The sequence below is a fragment of the Hesperophylax consimilis genome, chromosome 12 (genome assembly GCF_061612785.1).
Source record: "Hesperophylax consimilis isolate HC1 chromosome 12, BYU_Hcon_1.0, whole genome shotgun sequence".
Lineage (NCBI taxonomy): Eukaryota > Metazoa > Arthropoda > Insecta > Trichoptera > Limnephilidae > Hesperophylax > Hesperophylax consimilis.
Genome location: NC_142847.1, coordinates 29,326,874 through 29,343,062, shown reverse-complemented (window position 1 = coordinate 29,343,062; position 16,189 = coordinate 29,326,874). Strand labels below are relative to the sequence as shown.

Genomic DNA, 16,189 nt, shown 5'->3' with positions numbered 1-16,189 from the left:
GTTTCTAACTTAACTTTGTGAGACAATAAAAATTCTAGATGTATTATGACGTCAACGTACAAAATATTATGCAATAATATTATTTACTAACAAATAAATACAAACAATAATCCATACAAATTAAAAATATCTCTCGAGCAAAAATAAATGTCGCCGACGGGAATTGAACCCGCTCCTTCTGATGTCCGGTCGTGTGCTCTGGACCACTGAGCTACGTTGGCTTATTTTCAACACGCCAAATAATTCAATGTGTACTAGTACTTCAATCAACAATTACTGCTTATTATTTTTTTTTAATTTATTAAAATCTATCCTTGTGCTATGCATAAAAAACCTTGTCTTATAAACATTAGTTAATTATAACAAAATATTATTGTAAAAATGGAACCAAATTTTAATCTTTCTAAAAGTTAGGTTAGTTCGTTAGGTGAATTATTTTCCCATTTGATCTCTGGTGAGTTGACGTGTTGTTCTTGTATTGTTTTGTATTTATAATGCTTATATAATGCACTTGTATAATGTGAATTGACTGGATTATCATTTGTGGAAAAGTGTGTGGAAGGGTTTAGTTATTCCTATTGGGAAAATTAAACCCGGACATAAAGTCGGAAAAAAAAAACAAAACACTAAACATAGTAAGTTAAGATAGGATTGCGAATTCAATTGTTTAATTTGCGTCATGAGAATCGTTAACAACCTTATTAAAAAAATTACAAAAAAAATGTTCATGTAAACAAACCTTTACCATAAATCACTCGTTCGCGAAAAAAACACAATGTCACAGTAAATAACGAACACCTTTTACAAACAAAACACACTTGAAATACTGAAGGTGATCACATTACTTACTACAACACTACACTAATAGTGTCATCGAGTATTTGTTAACCTACAATAATTACGCGTTGTTCGACAGCTACACTATTCATTACTCCACTAAGTTTCAGGCAGCTAACATTCTCACAAGCCAAAATAAACCGACAGCAAAATATCAGTGTTAAATTATTTGGATTTTTTTTTGCTGTCGTTTTCGATAACAATTTGGCTGAGATTTTGTTTACTGTTTTTGCTTGTTTAATTCTACAGTATGGCTTTCATATTTGTATTTTTCTCAGTGCTTGTGTTAAAGTTATCTTTTTTAACCTTTTCGTACTGGTTCACGAAGAAATATACGACAGAAGCGGGGGGGACGTTGAATTTGCCAGGAGTAAAAATAACGCGTTTTTAGTTAAATAAAAGCATTATTAACTTATGATTTATTAATGAAAGTGTGTTGCTCTATGATTCATCTGTCAATTGTGTTATCGGAGCATTTAACAGACATGTATGTACAAGTTTTATTTAAAAAATATATTTCAATTTATAATGTCAGTAATATTTAATTCTCTAATATAATCTTAATTAAAACCTAGGCTTGCTATAGCAGTGTTAGCAATGAAAAATAAACCATTTATACATATATATTTATATACGTACCTACCTACATATTTTGGGGTTACTGCCGAAAGTTAGTAACTTACAAAGATATGTTTTGAAGTAAACTCTATTTTAACGTTAAAGCAAAAATAGTTGTTAAATAAATTGGAATGTATTTCTGTATTATGTTTGTTACATAATAAGTATTTATTGTACCTACTGATTACTTATAAACTTTTTTTTTAATGTATATAATATGTAGGTAATATATATATGTAGGTACGCATATAAATTGTATTTATATATAATACTATCAAAAATATGACTTCATGCCCATTTCCTAATAAAATATTAGTCATTCAGAATATATCTTAACACGTGTTCACGCAGGTGGCCTTGCCCTAATAAATATAATGAACGACACGCAAAAGTATTATAATTTTTAAGAACACGTGTTCCGACTTCCTCATAACATATTCGTACTTTACTGATGGTTTGTTATGGTAAGTGTCAATTCATTCGTAATAGGCATGTAGTCCCGTTTTTAACAGGAAAACGAATAATTTGACCAGATTTTTAATAAATTAACAATTTTTTATATCAGTAAGTTTTCTCCGTGCATATGCAAGATTCTTGCAAATACGACTAAGGACAGGTTATTTCACAGAATTTGAACAATTCAAAGTTGATTTAGTTCTGTGGAGGTTCTATTCAACTTATATTATTATTTCATTATTGTCAAGTTGCTTCTCAAAACTGAAATAATAACAGAACTTGAGTAGAACGTTCACAGAACTCGAAAATCAACGTTGAAATTTGATGAATTGTTCAAATTCTATGAAACAACCCGTCCTAAAACTTATTTCATTTCATTAGAAAAGTTTTTTTTTAAATTTCTCTGACCTCAATTCAAAACCTTCCCCGCCCCCTTGGAGGCTTTCATCGCACCCAATTTGCCGTCGAAGTCACCATCGCCCCCCTGATCACGCCAACGCCCTTAGGGGGGCGATATCGCTGACGTTGCGTAATACCCAAATAAATATTTCATATTATTGCATGTCCAATTTATTTCACGTATCATTTATAGTGTAAACATACACCATTACGCTGGTTCAGTTACAGTGCTCAATGTTGGTTTATTAAATTCATTTTTTTGAATATATAAATGCATGAAATGGAATCTTTGAAGTGGAAATTAACCCACTATAGATAGACTCGTTGTCGATGACAATGCATTCTATCAACTTTAAGCACTCACACATACAAACACGCACACTCTCATTTCTCTGAAATTTGATGACATTATAAAAATTTACAGCAGTTAATATTCGTGATAAATCTTGGTATCATCCAATTAGGATTTGGCTTAAGTGATATCGCGGTTCTCTCATTTTAGACAGTCCCTGGTGAGAATGGTTCAATTCTCAGTCAAACGAATTAAATTTTTTGAATGTTTTTATTTTTAAATGTTCACACCAGTTAAGAACCAGTAGGAAGTACCAGTAACCAGTACCCTGAGTAGGAAGGTAAATCCTCACTCAAACCAAAATCTCTCTAAATAGTATACAATAAAGATGCTATCCGCGTCTGCCTGTTTGTGCGCTTAGTTCTTCTAAACTACGCAATGGATTTTGATAGAGTTTTCACTATCATTTAGAGAATTTCTTCTGAAAGGTTAAAATATATGATACATACACATTATACATATAGAATGTAGAAAAAAGTCGATGTTTTATAATCAAGTCATAAAAATATATTTTCGGGCACTACATTGCTAACTCTTGCTAAACCTCATGAGATAGATCAAAATAATGTTGTATGGAATTGTATATCTTAAAAAGGCCTACAGAAAATTCATATCTATCTCTTAAGAATAACCCACAGCAACGCTGGGTAAATGTTAGCCAGTAAAGTATTTATTTAAATAGGTATAAAACGTGGCTTATGAGAAGAAATTATTCTGAATCTGAATATCTTATAAGTAATAACAATATAATGTAAATTAATAATTAGTAATAATATTATGTATACATATATCCACTGTACTCGAATACGTACATCCGGTTAACAAACTGCTTAATTGTAATTTAAAGTAAAAAAAAACTTTAAAGAATAATATAAAAATTAATAAAAATAGATGTAGTATACTGAACAACTTGTTTTTCAAGTTTTTTTGTGTATTTTGGTAGTTGGTTTTCCCGACAAAAAGAATAAATAGGTACTATAAACGACATTCGATATGTGTTTCAAGAAACCCGGGTTCTTCACAAGTAGAAATATGTATACCTTATTTTAATTTTGTAATTTCTCTCGGATTAATTACGCCTAGTGCTCTGAAAAATCTATCCGATTGATTCCGTTCATCTAGTACGAGAGCATCCACTTATACATTTTACATTTTGGACTCCGCAATGCACCGCTATTGCTATTTACTTTCTGGGGCGTCTCTAACTTCTTCCACCATTCACTACTGTATACCATAATGTTACTGTTAAATAACTGCAGACTTTAATTCTACTCCGTATCTCATTCCGGTGCAGACATGTTGCGTTGAGTATTCATCGGGCGTACATGACTTATTATACCATTCAAACCAATCTCTAAGCATTTCTGGCACTAATAAGAACAATCTTTGAAATTTTCAACGATATCAGTTGACTACTTTTCGAGTTTTCAGATGTTTTACATAGACAATTTCAATTTCTGATTTTTGACCCCACTGAAGAAAAAAATGAGTTTTGCAAATTTTTTAAGAATCTCTTCAAATTTTAGTAAGCTTTTAGTAAATTCGTAATAATATAGGAACACGTATTCTCAATCGCCTGCGTTTGTATTGATAGTATGTAATGACGAAATGCGAAAATGTTAGGATTTTTTTGAACACGTGTTTCAACATCGTGATAATACATTGGTATTTTACTAAAAGCTTATCAGGAAATCTATCAATTCATTCGTTAAGGACCTGCAATCCCGTTTTTAATCGAATTACGAATAATTTGAAGAGATTCTTAACAAATAAGTAATAATTTTTATGTGTAATTTTTCTCCAATAATTTGAAGAGATTCTTAATAAATTAGAAATACTAATTTTTGTCCGTGGGTTTACAGAACTTCTACTAGTATAACTTGATAATATTATTGTTGGCAAGCTAGTAAAAACTAAAAACTCACATAGATTGTTTAAAAAAAGCACGAAAAATTAGTCATGAGTGACCCTACACTCCTACAGAAATATTTTTAAACTCCATAATAGTGATTGGACGTAATGTTCCTTGAAGCGGATCATCATTTGTAACCAAAAAACGCAAGCCTCACCTTGAATTGTCACTAATAATAAGGTCATTAAATCTCAGTGCCTTGTTTTGTAGGAAATGCAAATCACCGCTGAAGTAATTACCGGCTGCGAATGGGTTTTTATTTTTTTTGTCAACGATTCAAATCACTTAAAAAATCTGTTGGAAAACACGTGATGTTTTTACATAAACTTATTTTGACGGTGCTGCCACTGAGAGCTCAACGAGTTGCTTATGAAAAATAGGATGAAGTTGCAATGGTGCTATCGGAGAATAATGACTTTATCGGCGGTGCTAGATTGACCGCATTTATGGCACGTTTATTACCCGTTTGTTTACATTACTCTATTATGGATTGTATAGCCTTCCATTCTGCGTTGTTATCATACGTACCTTACATTTATCTAGCAATACCCTTTTTAACCTAACCATAAATAAAGTTATATTATAATTTATTTGAATGAAGCCATCAAGTTGATCAATGATTAAAATTGTATTAATATATTCAAATGGGTCCAATTTTTACTCTCAACGTTACAAGCGGAGCCTTCAATTTCTATAATGTTTATATAGGTAATCTACAGGGTTAAAAAGTTGAATTATTTGTATGAAATAAAAAAAAAAACATTGGAATTTTGATAAAAGTAATTTTACTTCCAACATTCTTGTAGAATCACCTCCCGAAGTAAGCGCACTTTATTCTCGGACACCCTCTACACTGTACAGTGTTAAGGGACGCACTTGACTTACCTCAACCAGTGATTCCTGATATTATTTGATGAAATTTTGTTCTCCGGTGACTTTTTTAAAAAAAAATTTTCAAAAATATTTATTTTATATTCTTACACACGTCGTAAATGATCACTCATCTAAGTAACCACCCAAACCCTCATAGCAAAACTAGCTGTCCAGTTCCTACAGATTTAAAAAAAAATATTGTTGAAAACTTAACAAACATCAAAACTATCACCGGAGTAAAATTTCATTCACATTTTTTATTCCAAATAATATCAGGAATCACTGGATAAAGTGAGTCAAGTACGTCTCATAATAACCTTGTGTATAATGTGATTTTATGTTGTCGGTACAAAACGATTTCATTTAATTTGGTCAATTATTGATGAAAACGTGTTGAAGTTTTTGCGGATTTTAATTATCTAATACACTTTTCGTTACATAATAAATATTGGGATAATGATCGTCGATCAAATTAAAATAATCTGAATTTATAATATACTTATTCAGCTGTTTAATAACGTATTTTTTATTATAAAGAAAAAAAACAATGTATTCATTCGAATGTCTGCAAAAAATTTCCATCTAAAAATGTATGGATAAGCATTATGTAACATCTGCAATAATTAGCACGGAATTATGAAATAAAAATTGTTGAATTTTCCAAATGAAATCACGATAAGTGGCGAGCATGTTTTAAATAGTTACGACCGAAATTTGATTTTTAGCCGAAACCGAATTTCGGCTTATGTTCTAGTTTTAGAAGCCCAAACTTATAAATAAGTTTAAAAAAAATATATACCTCGGTATTACACATTTGTGTTGTTAAATTTGTTAGAGTCCATTAGTTTGCACAATGAAATTAAAGACAATTAATGTCATATTATGAGAAAATTGGTATTTTTCATATTTTCTGGTTTTTTTTTATTTTTATTTTTTTATATTAACTCCACACAGGAGGCACTGAAGAAAATAATTTCCCTCAGGGCCTATGTCATCTTTGGGGATGCTCTGTGGAGGGTCTTTTTGTGGAGAGGAAGGAGTGAACATGGGTCTTGAAGAGTCCCATGTTGTAGGAGGGAGGAAACACAGAGGCCGGCAGTTCGTTCCACAGCCGAGCGGTTGAACTTAAGAACGAATCGTAGAAGCGACCCGTTCTCATGTGACAAGTGTCAACTGTGTACAAATGTTGGACGCGCGTTTGGCGTGTATCCCGACTACGCACCGGTGCCGAAGGGATCAATGACGCTAGTTCCTCAGAGCATCTTCCATTGTAATACCGATATAACAAGGACAGCATAACTACCTGACGCCTGTGCTCTAAAGATTGCAGTCCGTCTGTTAAGATTGGGGAATCTATCAAACGGACCGCCCGTTTTTGCACAGAGTCTAGGGTTTTTTTCAGGTATTTAGGGGCTCCGGACCAGAGATGGCTGCCAAATTCGACAGTAGGGCGCACTTGCGATTTGTACAGGGTCAGCAGTTGTGTATTATTAAAGTATCTGCGGGCCCTGTACAGTACGCCCAGCTTCTGAGAGGCCAACTTTACTCTGGCTTCAATGGAGTCCCCGTACCTGAGCTGGTCACTTATAGTTATACCAAGCATATCAATGGAAGGCCTGTTCGGAAGATTGCTTCCGTTGAAGGAGACTAGATTATCATTTGGATCCCTTTTAGACGTAATCAGACAGGATTGGGTCTTTGAAGCATTAAATTCGACGAGATTATTTTTACCCCAGGAGGAAATACTCTCGAGATAACCGTCCATTCTCTGCTTCAAAGGTGGTTTGTCGGTGTGCAACAGTTTTATAGTTACTATAATAACTATATATAGATACTAACATTAAAAAATAACAACAATACATAATATCTTATAGCTACTTACTAAACTGGCAAACTAATCAGTCTATAGTCTTTAATAATATTTGTATTTGACAAATAATAATTTGATGATTAGTAAAGCGCAGTTTTTGTGAAAATCACCCCAAGGGCGCTGAAACAGACATGCAATTACTGAGTATTATTTACACGATAAACGTTGACTAAATTAAATAATATTTTCATCTTAAAAACTTTGATCTTTTTAAGACAACTGCCATCATTGCCACTATCAAATTCCATAAACCTACTAGAAACACGAGACAAAGTGTAACATTCTTGTGCAATACATACACAACCAACTATCAGACACACCAATAAGATGCATGATCTGGGCAACAAGTTTGGGGTACTATTAACATATTTTCTGACACCCATTTATAAGTGAAATCTAAAGTCTAATCGTACAAATTATAGTAGCGCTGATAATGTAGTTTTAGTGATTTGTCTTACGTGTAATTTTGTTTTACTTTCTTTATTATTTTATGTTACTGTCACAAATTCTACTGATATTGTTTCATATTCAGTTTAACGTTATTTCATGTTATAAAAACTTTGTGTATAATATTCGATAGCTAACTAGGTATAATTCTGTTATTAAAGTCCATGTAAAAGTCCAGCTGGGCGTAAAAAAAAAAAACTGTAATTAAACAATTTCTTTTATAATAATTTAAAAGATATTCTTGTGCTATGATATTCACAAGTGCCGGAATTAAGCCGAATGTGATCCGAAAGGTCATAAACGCAGGTTTCGTTTTCGGATAATTTTTGGCCGGAACCGAAACCGCGGCCGAAATTTATTTATAGAACGAAACTTGCCAAAAACCGAAAATGAAACTCCGTTTGGTCACTAGTTTTTAATCGCGATTTTCGAGAGAAGCACAAAACCAAAAGGTTTTTTAGTTTAGCACATTTCCAGATAATATCAATTGACAGAAAAGGAACAATCGCACAACACTGTGTCAACAACGTCCTTACATTTTCTAGATTAGTCTATCAATCTCTTATCTGAGTTATCTTACTAGCTCCGGCCTACTGACGATACCTCATTCATGGACAAAACACTTGATTGATCCTATTGCGGTTTACACATTTTACATGGTTATTTGTATGAATTTTCAATTATGAACTAACGAACGACTGTTTTTTTATTTGTCTTTTTACACGGTTATTCGTATGAATTATCAATTATGAACTAACGAACGACTGTTTTTTAAATATGATTTAAGATTTTCACGGCCAAAAGTATTTATGTTATTTGTTTTTGGGGTATTATGCCGTGTTGCGCTAACTCCTTCTTTAGCCAACGTTTCGGACAGCATTAAGAAGGAGTTAGCGCAACACGGCATAATACCCCAAAAACAAATAACAAAAAAGACTGTTTTTTAATTTGTCTTTTTACATGGTTATTTGTATGAATTATCAATTATGGATAATACAAACGACTGTTTTTTAATTTGTCTTTTTTTTAATGTACACACAATCTTCACTAAACACAGCGCCGACTGGGGAGTTAAGAGAGTCAAGCAGTCAATAATATATTTTGTTTCATTTTACATGGTTATTTGTATGAATTATCAATTATGAACTAAAAAACAACTGTTTTTTAATTTGTCTTTTTTTAATGTACACACAATCTTCACTAAACACAGCGCCGACTGGGGAGTTAAGAGAGTCAAGCAGTCAATAATATATTTTGTTTTATATTTTTTTATGTTTATACTTCTCCGCGCTCTACCTAATAGTGTCATCCGATATCCGTAACAACGGGTGTCCAACAATACTAAAAAACAATTATTATGTTTAATCATTGCTACCATGTAGGTAATGCTATAAAACAATTAGTATGTTTAATCTTTGCTACCATGTAGCTAATGCTATAAAATAATTGAGTCGTGTAATTTCTATACCCGCTATATCAACTTTCATTGATTTGGAGAAAACCGCAAAAAACTGTTACATCTCTAGCGTACATAAGTAATTGCATTACAATTTTTTATATAATGAATTGGAGTAATAATATTTCGAAAAGCATTTATTTTTCTATATAAGGCTAGCAATAATTAAGTGATTTCGATAAATAAAATGGATAAAGGGGATTTTGGTACTCACTTCGTGATATATAGGCTTTTGAAAGTCAACTGAGCCGACATGGCGGGTTTAGAAACACACGCGTAGATCATTTTGACACACGAGCGTGGCGTCAGAGCGGCGGCCATATTGTATTTTGGCAAAATAACTGCTTGTGATTGGTTGAATCCGATATAGCGGGTTTTGATAGTAACTTTCTGTATGATATAGCGGATTTGGTTTCTCACTCGCAGTTTTAACATGGTTTTTGGTCGTGATAAGGAGGGTTTTGAAACTCAATTTTAAGCTCCTCTTGTTGCTCGCAAAAATGTGAACAAGATGTCATACTCAGATCATTTTGTCAAAAAATCGGATATAGCGGGTATAGAAATTATAGGATTCAATTAGTATGTTAATCTTTGATACCATGTAGCTAATGCTATAAAACAATTAGTATGTTTAATCATTGCTACCATGTAGCTAATGCTATAAAACAATTAGTATGTTTAATCTTTGCTACCATGTAGCTAATGCTATAAAACAATTAGTATGTTTAATCTTTGCTACCATGTAGCTAATGCTATAAAACAATTAGTATGTTTAATCATTGCTACCATGAAGCTAATGCTGTACACGAAAACATGAAACTTCACTTATTAAAATTGAATTAATTTTTTTAGAAAATTTAATTAGTAAAACCTCAAATTGTAATATTTAATTATATAAGACAATATTAGCGATTATTTTAAACGAATAATGGGGGTCGCATCTGGGATATGAACCCAAGACCTTTGCCTTGCCGGGGAGATGCACTACCAACCGCACTAATTCCTTCAGTCATATTTAATTGTATCATACTTAGAATAAGAACTACCAACATTATCTACATTTTTCTCACAGTAAATTTTTATTGGCTGCTATCTTTATGTATGATCGCAAGAATTAACTCGGAATAAATGCAATCTAGATAGTGTCTTGGACAAATATACCCTATTTTTATTGTTTATGTGCTAGTCTAAGATAAATATTTTATTTTTATCTTTAGCCTTAAAGCCTAGATTTGTAATATTTAATTATTTTTGATAATATTGGCAATTTTTTTTAAACAAATGTTTGAAACAGAAGAAGATACGGATCGCATCATGGGTCCCAGCGAACAAACATAATCCAAAACCAATCATTAAAAATTGCCTTTCTGACAAAAATAAACATAATATATCACATTATGACCGGTCGGTGGCTGAGTTGACGTCACGTTTGGGTCCCACCCCGGCGTTGTGTGTTGAATTCCTCGGCTGTCAAAGTCCTCCATCACAACACAAGCGTGGTGGTAGGTTGCTTGTAACCCAGGAATGTTTGTCTTTCTTAATAATAACAGTAAACTGTTTATTCCGGTATTTGGGGAGGTTAGTGCAGTCCCACACATTCCATATAGAGATACAAAAAATATATGATCAAAAACAAAAAGATAGAACAGAAAAAAAACAGAATAAATTGAAAATAAAATAGAATAAAATGATAAAATTAATAGAATAATAGAAAGTTGAAGCCTTTAGGGAGCCGTGACTATATTAGGCGCTAGTATTTTTCTCCAGTGTGCGTCAATGCTGGAGGATGGAGTGAGGCGGGCTTCCATAGTGAGGATATTTCCAGAGCTTCTTAAAAAACACTAAACTCAATAGAATCATTGGTGTAGAAATATTAAAAAAAACATTTATTTCACTATTTTCTTCTTCGCCATTTACTATGTATTATTGAAAAATATTACAAATTAAAATGTTAATAAATTGTGAAAATACTTTTTAAAATTAAAAAAAAGTAATTTAAAAACTGATTTCCGTAAAATTTTATTTTATATAAATTAGTTTCTGGAAACCCAAAGAATCACATCACTTACAGTAAGCACATATTGATTTACTACCCATATCTCGAGTCGAGGCAAACGCTTCATCAAAGTTTTAGCATTATAATCTCACTACTATTCTACAAAATCTTCAAATAAACGATTTGAGTGTTATAAAGCGATTAATCATAAAGTAATGATATTATTATCTTTATGTTGATACAGGATTTTCAATTGTAAGATGAATGAGATGGAGTTATCTACAAAATGGAATGATTGATTACCTACTTAAATTAGCATTAGTAATCATTGCGGACAAATAACATATGATCAAGTTTTAATTATAATTACACAGAAAATAAGAAATGCCTAGTCATCGAAATTTTAAGTGCAAATATTATATAAAATAAGTAGCTGGCACGAATAGACTTGAAAACTTATTTCATTATTTATCTGTATGTGATGTGATGCGTTTTAAAATCTATTTCAACCCGGTAATTTAAATGAAACACTTACAGTTGAGATATATCAATTTCAAAATTTCAACTTTCACTCAGAGAGATATATTATTATGTATTCAATTCATAATAATATATCTGAGATCAAAGAGATATATTATTATGTATTCAAAACATTATAATATATTGAAAGTTGAAATTGCCAAAATTGCAAAGAATTAATATATAGCACATAGCATTCGTGATATCTCAACTATAAGTGCCCTCTTAGGTAGCAAAAACACTCGAACGGTGATATTTTAATCTCGAACCTTCGATCTGGAATTTATAGATCGACGCAACTATATCGATCATTAACTGTAGAGATTTGAAATATACGATAAATCTTTAAAAATATGACAAGGGATCAAAGGAGCCCAAGACAGCCTCCGTCGTAGAGGGGTAAAACTCGCGACTAATCCGGAGGGCGCGAGTTTAAATCCCGGCGTGCGCAAGTAAATTTTGTGTGATTAATTTGTGTTGTTTCACAATTTATTCATTTAAAAATTATGTGTAGCATATTCGCGGCACGTTCCAGAGTGGAAGATACTCTCAGTATCGCCCTTGGTGTAAGACCATCATGCAGAATTGAAACATTGCTTGAAATTACTTTAGTCATGTTTGAGGTCAAGTACTTCCTTACCTTCTTCTTCCCCGTCATTTTACTCTCCCCACTACGCAGCCTCACAACATGGTGCTGTATTAGGTGTGAGGTATTATCAGCGACTTGGCTCGTAGGCTCCTTGGCGCCTTAGCAAGTCGGTGCCGGAGCGGAATGTGGGATGCAACACGGAGAAAAATGACTTTTTTTATTTTATATTTACTCCACACAGGAGGCCCTGAAGAAAATAATTTCCCTCAGGGCCTATGTCATCTTTGGGGATGCTGTGTGGAGGGTCTTTTTGTGGAGAGGAAGGAGTGAACATGGGTCTTGAAGAGTCCCATGTTGTAGGAGGGAGGAAACACAGAGGCCGGCAGTTCGTTCCACAGCCGAGCTGTTGAACTTAAGAACGAATCGTAGAAGCGACCCGTTCTCATGTGACAAGTGTCAACTGTGTACAAATGTTGGGCGCGCGTTTGGCGTGTATCCCGACTACGCACCGGTGCCAAAGGGATCAATGACGCTAGTTCTTCAGAGCATCTTCCATTGTAATACCGATAGAACACCATAGTTACAGATAGTTACACCAAGCATATCAATGGAAGGCCTGTTCGGAAGATTGCTTCCGTTGAAGGAGACTAGATTATCATTTGGATCCCTTTTAGACGTAATCAGACAGGATTGGGTCTTTGAAACATTAAATTCGACGAGATTATTTTTACCCCAGGAGGAAATACTCTCGAGATAACCGTCCATTCTCTGCTTCAAAGCCCTCCGAGCCGTTGGAGTTTGTGTGCCCTTTGGGGGCTTGTCAAACAAAAAGCTATCATGAACTGTACTGTCATCCGCGTAACAATGAATCGGTGCACATGTCAAAAGGTCATTGATGTGCAACAAAAACAAAGTTGGAGACAGAACCGATCCCTGTGGGACGCCAGCATTTATGGAGTGCGAGGAAGAGGTGAAACCGTCAGCAACCGCCTGAATCGACCTATCCCTTAAAAAGTCAGCAATCCACGTACACAGGGATGCGGGAAGTCCGTAAGAATGCAATTTGTTGACAAGTCCTCGGTGCCAGACCCGGTCAAAAGCCTTGGATATGTCTAGTGCGACCGTTTGGGTCTCACCGTGACGTTCCAGGCACCGCCCCCAAACATGCGTCACATACGCGAGAAGATCACCGCACGAGCGGTTCCGCCGGAATCCGTATTGACGGTCGTTGATAATTTTGTTCTTCTCGAGGTATGTGAGCAGTTTGTCGTTGATCACACGTTCCATCACTTTGGACAGAACTGATGTGATCGCTATGGGGCGGTAGTTGGCCGGGTTGGAGCGGTCACCTTTCTTGGGAATAGGGTGAATTACCGCTTTTTTCCAACCAGAGGGCACAGTGCCACACTTCAGGGACATTTTGAAGAGCTTTGTCAAAACTGGAACTATTTCCGCAGCACACCTCTGCAATACCAGGGCAGGTATTCCATCAGGTCCACTAGCTTTGTTAACATCGAGCCCCCGTATGACGTGGAGTACATCCCGATGCCGGATCCTCAGCTTTTTCATATAGAAGCCGCAGTGAGGAACCGACGGCGGAACAGCACCCCCGTCGTCGAGGGTCGAGCTTTCCGCAAACATTTTCCCTAAAAGGTTTGCCTTTTCGGTGGCGGTGTTTGCTAGTGAGCCGTCAGGTCTGGTAAGAGGTGGCAAACTGGGTTTGCAAAAATTTCGACCTATTGAGCCCGCAAGCGACCAGAATGCTCTGCTGCCATGCGGGCAGGCAGCCAGCTTTTTGCTGATCTGCAGGTCGTGTTCGAATTTTGACCTATTGATGATTCTCTTGCATTCCTTTGCCGATTTGTTGTATGCTGATCTGCTTTAGGGCGTTCGAGATGTGTTGTAGGCTCGGTAAGCCGCGTTTTTTCGTCGAACTGCTTCGGAGCATTGTCGACTGAACCACGGCTTTGAGCCCACACCAGTTTCTTTAGTAGTCGATTGTATGAAGCCATCCATCGCCGAATTGATGACTTCACCAATCTCCTGGGCACATCTTGAAGGGTCCGAAGTCCGAAAACAAACAGCTGACCACGGAAAAGCATTGAAATGGGCCCGCATACCGAACCAATCTGCTGACCTATAGTGCCACACTTTTCTCCTCAGCCTCTCATTGGTTGGTCTGAGGCTAACGGGGATTGATGTCGTCACTAGGCAGTGGTCAGATGATCCCAGAGGCGCTGTGACGTCAATCTTATAACCGTGTGGCACAGTAGTTAAGAATAGGTCTAACAGATTGGAGCGGTGAGTCTGGACATCAGGAACCCTTGTAGGCTCCTGAACCAATTGCTCTAATCCGTAGCAAATGGCAAAGGATTCCGCCTGTCGGCCAGCCGAGTCCGTTGGGCCTGAGAACTTCAACCATGGTTCGTTATGAACGTTGAAGTCCCCCAGAACAACAAACTCGGCCGAAGGGTAGCGGGGCAAGAGATCATCAATAGTATCGCTCAAACCAATATTGAATATTGCTAATTTATTGAGAATATCGTAAATACGAATGTATTACCACGATGTCGGGCCACGTGTTAAAAAAAATTCAATTTTTTTCGCATTTCATCATTGTATAAACGGTTTGCGATCTTGTTTTTAACCGGATCACCAATAATTGGAATATTTTTTTAAAATAAATAAGTAATATTATTTTTCTCCGTGCATAGTATCACTGGCTCTAGACCAGGGGTTCCCAATAACGATTCGTATGTGCACGCCACTATTCGACAGTAAAATAATTTTTTCACAAACATTGATTAAAAATGTGAATTATTTTTATTTATTTGTTAGAGTATTCATTTTTTGAGTGCCTAGGTTTATTAAATACGTTCGTATGTTTGCGATATTGTATGTATGAGTGGTTCCTTTGCTGACAGTACTTGTCGCAACTTGTCTAGCAGCGAGCTAGACTGCACTCTTCACGCTAGCCTGGAACGGAGAGTTCTATTTGCACATCACTCCTTGTACACGCAGAAAACCCGAAGTGAACGAACTTCACGAACTGAGCCGATAAACGCCCAAGACGCCAAAGACATGGCACACGACTCTTCCAGCTCTGTCTGTCAGTCAAAGCAATAAGCATAGCCCTGACAGCCAAACTGACAGTAGTCACGTGCTCGTACCGTCCCGATCGGTTCGGCAATCATCGGCTTACTTCGGGTTTTAGGATTGCACAAGGAGTGATGTGCAAATAGTATTCCCCGCCTGGAACCGCGCTGTTGTCATTTTGATTGCGATTGCTGCCACGAGTTTGTCAATTAAAAATAGGTGGTGCCCGCCACCCTACCAATATTTAAGAATGTGCTCTAGAGTACAAAAAGGTTGGGAACCCCTGCTCTAGACAGTTGGGACTCTAGCGCGATATTAAATATAATGTATTATAAATGTTTGCTAAACACAGAAAACGAGAAATCGTGAACAACAACGGGGTAAATCGAGTTTTAACGATAGTAGTTTTATAGTTTTAGTGATATGATGATTTGTGTCTTTTCTTATATTTTTTTTCTTATTTTTTCAGGTGGACAGAATCAGCACTTTTTTATGACATGAAACGACGGTCATCATTAAGAATAATATCGTTCGGCATTCACTTACGTCAAATTGAAATAATTATGTAATAAGTTTTAAAAGAGTCAATCTAGTGAAAAACAAATAAAAAATGTAGGTTGTAATTAGCTATGTAAGTTTATTTATTATTGTAAAAAAGTGTGAATGATTTTATTCTCTATTTATGTTTTGTTAAAAAAATGCAAAACATTAATGTATTTCCTCGTATCTGCACTTTGATGTAATGATTAAATAAATTATTTCAATCGAG

The 16,189-nt window shown here is 35.1% G+C and overlaps 1 long non-coding RNA gene across 1 annotated transcript; it reads left to right on the top strand.

Annotated features, from left to right (window-relative positions):
- The first annotated feature begins 841 nt into the window (after window positions 1-841).
- On the top strand, window positions 842-16,189 carry LOC149419455 (uncharacterized). The gene is made up of 2 exons (XR_016302880.1): window positions 842-1,324; window positions 15,890-16,189. It is a non-coding gene; the product is annotated as an uncharacterized LOC149419455 (long non-coding RNA).